We start from the raw sequence: 7739 nt of genomic DNA, 5'->3' as shown, positions 1-7739 counted from the left end.
TATTTCTAGCGAATCGAGTATGATTTTGATGTATGTCTTAATTATTTTTTATAATGATTTTTTTCGAACAATTTTATCCATTGCTTTTAAAAATATCAAACATATTTCATATTCTAAAAATTAATATTATTGATAAAATTAAAAATTAAAGCAATGATATGAATTTATATCAAATTATTTTTAACATCTCTTTTTTGTTTAATTGAGAATCAATATTTTTAAGCATTCAGTTATAGAGAGAGAATTGATTGATTCTCGATGTTCATTTTGGTGAGTCTTATTTTTTTTTCTATAATTTAATTTAAAGTTACGCTTAAAGTATCATATTTAAATAGCATAAATTTTTGTCACGTGAAATTATATATAAAATTATACATTTTTCACCACATACAAGAAGACTTGAGAAAAATGATTGATCCCCTTGATAACTTTTCTCTTCATCTTTCTGGTTGCGAAGATAAACTTGAATCGAGAAATTTAGAAAAGAAATTAATTATATATTCATAAATTAATTTATTAATATTTTTTAATTTTTATGATCTGCAAGTTATAATTATTTTATATTCTAGATCATGTTATTCGTAAGAATATCAAATTACTTGAGTTTTGGCGTGAACTTAACACACACCTTATAAAACTAGTATATGTATATATACATACAAAAGAAAATTTACATTATTTCAATTGAGATGACATAAGAGATAATGATGTGAAAAAAATTCTTAGATTACTATTTTTGGATATGATCAATCATGATATAAATGTATTTATATTATAGTGAATGTCTATAAAAAAATATAAATAAGATCTATCAAGATCTAGTTGATATCTATCAGGATTTGAAGTATCTGTCTTTTAGTCAAAAACTAGGAGTATTTTTTCCTATAAATAGAGGAATTTTGTTCATTGTATTATCAATCTCATGATGTTTCATCTTTCAAGAGAAATAAAGAAGTCTCGCATTTTCTATTTATTCTTATTGTCTTGCTTCTTATTTTATAACACGTTATCAGTACGAAGCTGTAACCAATTGAGTAATTGAGATAAAGCCGCCCAATATTTTCAGTCGGCTTAACATGTTTGATCATTAACATCTTAAGCAAACAAACGAAAACCTCAAAGGTACGCGCTGTCTTAAAAATATTAGATTTGTTTGAATGACGCCTACTGTATTAATATTTACACTTCTTCATTGGTAAGAAAGTGCTAAGTAATACTCCATTGGATAATATTGATTTGACAAAAAAAAATGTTACTGTATCAAAAGGCCAATGCATATTGTGAGAAAATTCCATTCTCCTTTGTGTCTATAATTCATGTATGATCGTACATATATTAAGATTTTATAGAAAAGGTAGAAGTCTTGTCTTTACTACTATGCAGTACTAATTTTATTCTTACTAACACATGTTCCTTCATATTTACTTTGGAGTGTTCTGTTTGCACGGAGTCACAATTTATGCACTTTTTGCTAAATTATATTTTCAACCAATGTCATAAATTACATGCTTAAACATTTTCATTGACTAGTCTGAGTAAATATGGTGATCGTTGGTAACTACTAAAGGTAGTATTATTTTGAAAGACCTTAAGGTTATCGCACTAAAAGGTTAAGACATCGGGTTAGAGTCCCAATACATCATGATGATAAAATATTGGGTTTAAATCTCATCGATTTATGCATAAGATGCCTTTATATGGATAATACATTGAGTTTGAATCTCAATGCACCATATTGATGATATTATGGTGACTAAGGCAAAATAATAGGTATTTGATGAAAAGTCATGAGACATCTCCCATTGAATATGCTCCATTCTCTGAAATGAATGTGGTAGCATTGCATAATATGTCTGAAAGAAGACAAATGATTGAATACATGAATATACGTGTGGAGGAACAATGTGATTATGAACACGCTTATTATGATTATAAGATATCCTAGAGAAAAATTCTCTACATCATATGTACGCCTCGATTTGCTCCTGAAGTAGCAAAATCCTTAAAGAGGTTATAAGTTATCATAATTTGATAGGCTTAAGGCACGATTATATTTCATTCTTGTGGAATGAGAATCTTATTAATGCAAACGTGCACTTGATTGTGATGGTATCACAACTCACCTCCGAAAGAGGCAGAATAACTGAGAAGAGTTATTTTGAAATCTACTTTTGAAGTAGTAAATTCAAAAAGTTATTCATGTAATTGTAAATCTGAAATTTACTAAAGTAAGAGGTACATGTCATGGTAAACTTGGAGTTTGCTAGAATAAAAGTTCATAAATTGACATAAACAATTGTAACATTCCAAAGATGTGTATACTGAGTATTGAACATATATTGAAGAATTAGAAAATTCTTCATTACTTTTAATGTTGCTTGTTCTGATGATAAGTTAATTGAACCAACTAATATTGGGGTGGATCCCTTAAATCTGAAAATATAAAAGGTGAATATGAGCCTATTCACCTTTCATGTGATTTATTAAGATGCATCGATATAAGATGATCACATGTGAGTTTATTGTCAACCTGCAGTTTGACATTCATAAAGTTGTTTGCTCAATAAAATTGAGTCAAGAGCATAATTTTCAGATTGTGTAATCAAGACAATTCATCTTGATGATGATGGTCTGGCATTGAATGCCTTCAATAAATAGCTAAACCATTACTAATGAGAACAAAACTTCATGTGTTGGTTTGAAATATGATATGTTGCATTCAATAGCACTTGTATGTATTAGATCAATAAATTATGATTATTTCTTCCCTCTTAGTTTGTACAAGGTCAGGAACCAACTATTCCATCTAATAATTTTGATGTGCGATATACGATTAATGAATATACCATGATGCACAAAGATGAATTCCTTAAAAAAAATGGAGGATGAATGTTAGTTTTTCTAACATAAGGGTGGGATTATAAGTAGCTATGAAATATGTTAGGAATTATCATCAGATTCTCATTCAAAAGATAATTCAAGTCAAATGCCGGAAGCATCTGTTGACCCAAATTTAGTATCATATTTAAGCTAGAAGTGCTCCTATTTTACGTTCTTAAAGGACAAAGTCTACACATGCATGAAGCATGGTAGACTAATCGGTTTCAAATGAAATAATCCTTGAAAAGGATAAGGAGCAAATAATCATAATAAGAAGGCAATGTGCTCTTGGAGATCCTACGACATAACACTTCATGAAACCTTATGAGAGATTCAGATACCTGAAAATAATGAAGTGATAAGATCTCAAAATGTTATGTCATACTGTGAACCGATCTGAAATGATGTATCATCAATGATATCTTTGATACAATATTATCACAATATTGTACAAGATTACGAGGATCCAAATTCTACGTTTATTTAAGCATGCTGACATAGAAAAATTTATCAAGTGACCTGAAAGGATGCATTTTGGTAAGCGTAAAACTTATTTGATTTGCAATTCAGACACTTGAAGATGTCACACTTGACATGTTGGACATTGTCACTTGACAATAATCTATATGAAAATTCCTAAAGGATTCAAAATGCCTGAAGCATATAAAGTTTCTGGGAAACTTTTTATTATCCTTATAAGACATAATTTGATGATTTGAGTATCATTGGAACTTTGAAAAGTTTTCAAAAGCAATAGAATATTTACTTAAATGAGAAACATGCAGAATTGAATAAGGATTCATTCCGACCTCAAGAAAATAATGAGGAACTCCTTGGTTATAAAGTATCATATCTTAGTGCAATTGATGCACTAATGTATCTTGCAAATATTACAAGGCCTGATATAGCCTTTTTTGGTTAATTTATTAGCAAGATATAATTCTACTCTTACCGAGACATCAAAATGGGATCAAACATATGATCTTATTTTATTTTAAAGATTGCAATCCCAATCATATTGGTTATGCTAATGTTGGGTACTTATCTGACCCACATAAAGCTCGATCTCAAACAGGTTATGTGTTCACATGTAGGAATATTGTCATATCTTGGAGATATACAAAGCAGTTTAGCGTTGCCATTTCATCGAATTATGTTGAGAAAATAACTATTCATGAAGCAAGCCGAGAATATGTATGGTTGATGTTTATGATACATCTCATTTGAGAAAAATGTAGTTTGAAATGTAACAATGTATCCACAATTTTATATGAAGATAATGCAACATGTATAACACATCTTAAGGGAGGATTCATAAAAGGAGATAGAACGAAGCACACTTCATCAAAGCTTTTCTACATATATGAGCTACAAAAGAATGGTAATATTAACGTGCAACAGATTCATTCAAGTGACAAGGTGACTGATTTATTCATCAAGTCTCCTTCAATTGCAACTTTAAAGAAGATAGTGCACAAGATCGGAATGCAAAGATTCAAGAATGTTCTTATTAGGGGAGTTAATACGCGTTGTACTCTTTTTCCCTTATGAGGTTTTGTCCCACTGGGTTTTCCTTGTAAGGTTTTTAATGAGGCAGCCTATATGTCTATTGTTAGAGATGTGTACTCTTTTTCCTTCACTAGATTTTTTTTTCCACTGAATTTTTTCTAATAAGGTTTTAACGAGGCACATTACCTATTAATTAGACATTCAAGGAATAGTGTTATAAATGTATTTACATTATAGTGAATATCTGTAAAAAAAAATATAGATAAGATCTATCAAGATCTAATAAGATCTATCAAGATCTAATTGATATCTATCAGGATTTGAAGTATCTGTCTTTTAATCAAAAATTAGGAGTATTTTTTCCTATAAATAGAAGATCTTATTTATTGTATTATCAATCTCATAATCTCTCATTTTTCAAGAGAAATAAAGAAACCTTCACTTTTTTCTCTCTATTTATTCTTGTTGTCTTGCTTCTTATTTTATAACAAATCATGAATTTATTTTCCTTTTTCTTTAAAATAAAAGACAAAACAAAATCATAGGACAGGTTTCTTATTTTCTTTGCTAGCACGTGGGAAGAAATGGAAAGCAGTAATAGTGTAACTGCTGACCATAACAATTCATTAACTTTTCATTCATTTTTAATTTTTTTTTATTAATAGTTATATGCCAATAGTAAATAATTTATATACACCTTAATATAATATTTCAAATAGCTGCCCCATCTTCATATTATTTTAATATTATTTATACAAATAGTAAATATATTATTATAGAATACACATCGTAATATAATATTATAGTTATATAAATAATACATCATTAGAATACAAAAAATGCTAAAGTGAAGAGAAAATTGTACTACGACTCACATGTTTTTCTTATTTATTTTTAAAAAATTAATATTATGTAACATAAAATTTATAATTTATTATATATACTAATATAATATTGCAACAAATCGTTTTGATTTGTCGGTATATGAATTACATTATTGAATTGTTAACCAATCAGTTACTCAAGCATATTGTTCATCATGAATTTACTCCTTTGTAGATGATTATGTTTTTATAAAGATCATCATAAAATCTTCTGGTTGTACAATAATTTAGCTATTGACTAGATCAATTGATTAGTCATTTAGTTACTCAAATCTATGTTGGGCTTATGAGGCTCCATTGCTTCACCTGTAGCACAAATATTAGATTCATGCCAAAGAAAATATGAAATCAAGTAGCATAACATATCTTGTTTTTCGACCAACGTGACTACAAAGATTCAACATTTTCTTTAAATATTACTCTATAATATAAGTATATAGTGAAGCTAACATTAGAAGCTAATCACATTTTAAGCCTGCAAAACAGTAGCTAAACACCTGACGGATAGTACGACCGTCCAACCCCCAAACATATGGTGTATTACCACACCCTCTTTTTATACTTTCATACCACTCCATTCAACCATCCTATAACATGACCCATAGCCTCACAACAACAATACCTATAAAACAACCCATAAACAAACACAAAATTCATGAACCGCTAGAATAACTCTCCAAGTTCACCTTATTACGCCCTTCCTCGTCTCTGGGTGCATAGGTATTACGCCCTTCCTCGTCTCTGGGTGCATAGGTATTCACCGTAAATCTTTCCTCATTTGAACCTCTCCCTTCACTTTTAAGGCTATGCCATCCTAAGGTGCTGTTAAAGAATGTCGTAGGAGGGTTACAATTCTGAAGATGCAACACCTTCACATTTCCACCTCAATACGACTCCACACAATCATTCTATAAGGTCACACAACTGCTTCCCACAACAACACATAAAACAACATAAAATAGTTTAAAATTTTATTTTAGTATAATAGGAGAATATTTTTAATCACTGCCTCAAGAGTTCTGGATAAAAACACATACAAATTTATCCACCAAATTATATATAAGGAGAGACAAAATTGGAGCAGGACATTACCTTAAAATTCTGGAATTTATATTGCTATCTTCGATTCTTTCAGACTTCAAGCTTCTCTTCATGTTTGAACCAAAAAACAAGATAAATTTCTTAAAAATTAAGAAAAAGTTGGTCTGTCAAATTTGATTAGGGTTATTCTAAACTTTTAAACATAAAGAACATGATTTTCATAATCTCTCGGGTAAGAGTTGATCAAAAGCATAAAGTGTTTTCACTTATCTTAACTTGTACGGAGGAGGATTTCTTTAAAAACCTTAGGCGAGAAAAGAGGTGGCTGTTTTGAGATTGAGAGAAAAGAGAGAGCTAGATGTAATTTGATTTTTGCAAGTAAGAATGAAGAGAAAATAAACTAATTTGGATCTTATAAACCCCTTACTTGGCAGGAAATTACATAGTATAGCCTTCATAGTGGGTGACTTTCTTTTTTCGTCCCCCATAAGAAAAGTTTTTAAACCCTAGCATTCCTTCCCTTTTATGTATAGTACAAGTACGTTTTTGTCTCTCTAACAAATAAGTATTATTTAATTTACCCCTCACTTGGCCGCCCTTTTTTTTGCCATTCTCAGTTACATTTTGGTCAAAAGCAGTCCAAATAGGCGAGGCACTTGCTTGGCTCTTTAATCTGCTCAAAAAGTCCATGTAGGTGATGCACCTAATTGATTTATTTCTAATTAGATCACATCGTATTGGGTCTTAGACAAATTTAGGTATTGGACTGGTCATCCTTTCTATTTTCTTTTCTAAAAATTGCATATATACACGAGGTAACTTTACCTTACTACATAATATCCTATATTGGAAAAGAAATTATAAAAATTCCACATTAATTACCTTAAATCCCTTACTTTTACTCCTTCTCCCCCATCCCCCTCATACATTCAGGAATATCATAATTTGCTCCATTATTATCTTTCGATTTTTGCTCCTTATCTCACCTCTTCAGAGTATGTATTGATTTCATTATACATTTGTTCAGATTATAAGGTTTGCACATACATGTTAAAATGTTGTATGAGGTTGTCTTTTATTTGTTTTGGATGTATGCTATTATGTATAAGTTTTATTATTCATGTACTAACATTGCAATATAATTGTATAAGGTTTACACATACATGTGAAACTGTTGTATCAGTTTGCATTTTTTTTTTGTTTTGGCTTCAGCTTCTATGTATAAGATTTCATTATACATTTGTTCAGACTATGTACTGATTTGAAATCTTATACATAGAAGCATATTGCCAAAACAAATAAAAGACAACCTCATACAAAAGTTAAACATGTGTATGTGTAAACCTTATACAAGTAATAGTATAATGCATCCTCATACATTAAAATTAATACTGCTACTCTTAAACAAATTTTATTACATACGCA

The sequence above is a fragment of the Capsicum annuum genome, chromosome 3, assembly GCF_002878395.1.
Source record: "Capsicum annuum cultivar UCD-10X-F1 chromosome 3, UCD10Xv1.1, whole genome shotgun sequence".
Lineage (NCBI taxonomy): Eukaryota > Viridiplantae > Streptophyta > Magnoliopsida > Solanales > Solanaceae > Capsicum > Capsicum annuum.
The sequence above is the reverse complement of the archived record's forward strand: the minus strand, read 5'-3'. Positions refer to the sequence as shown.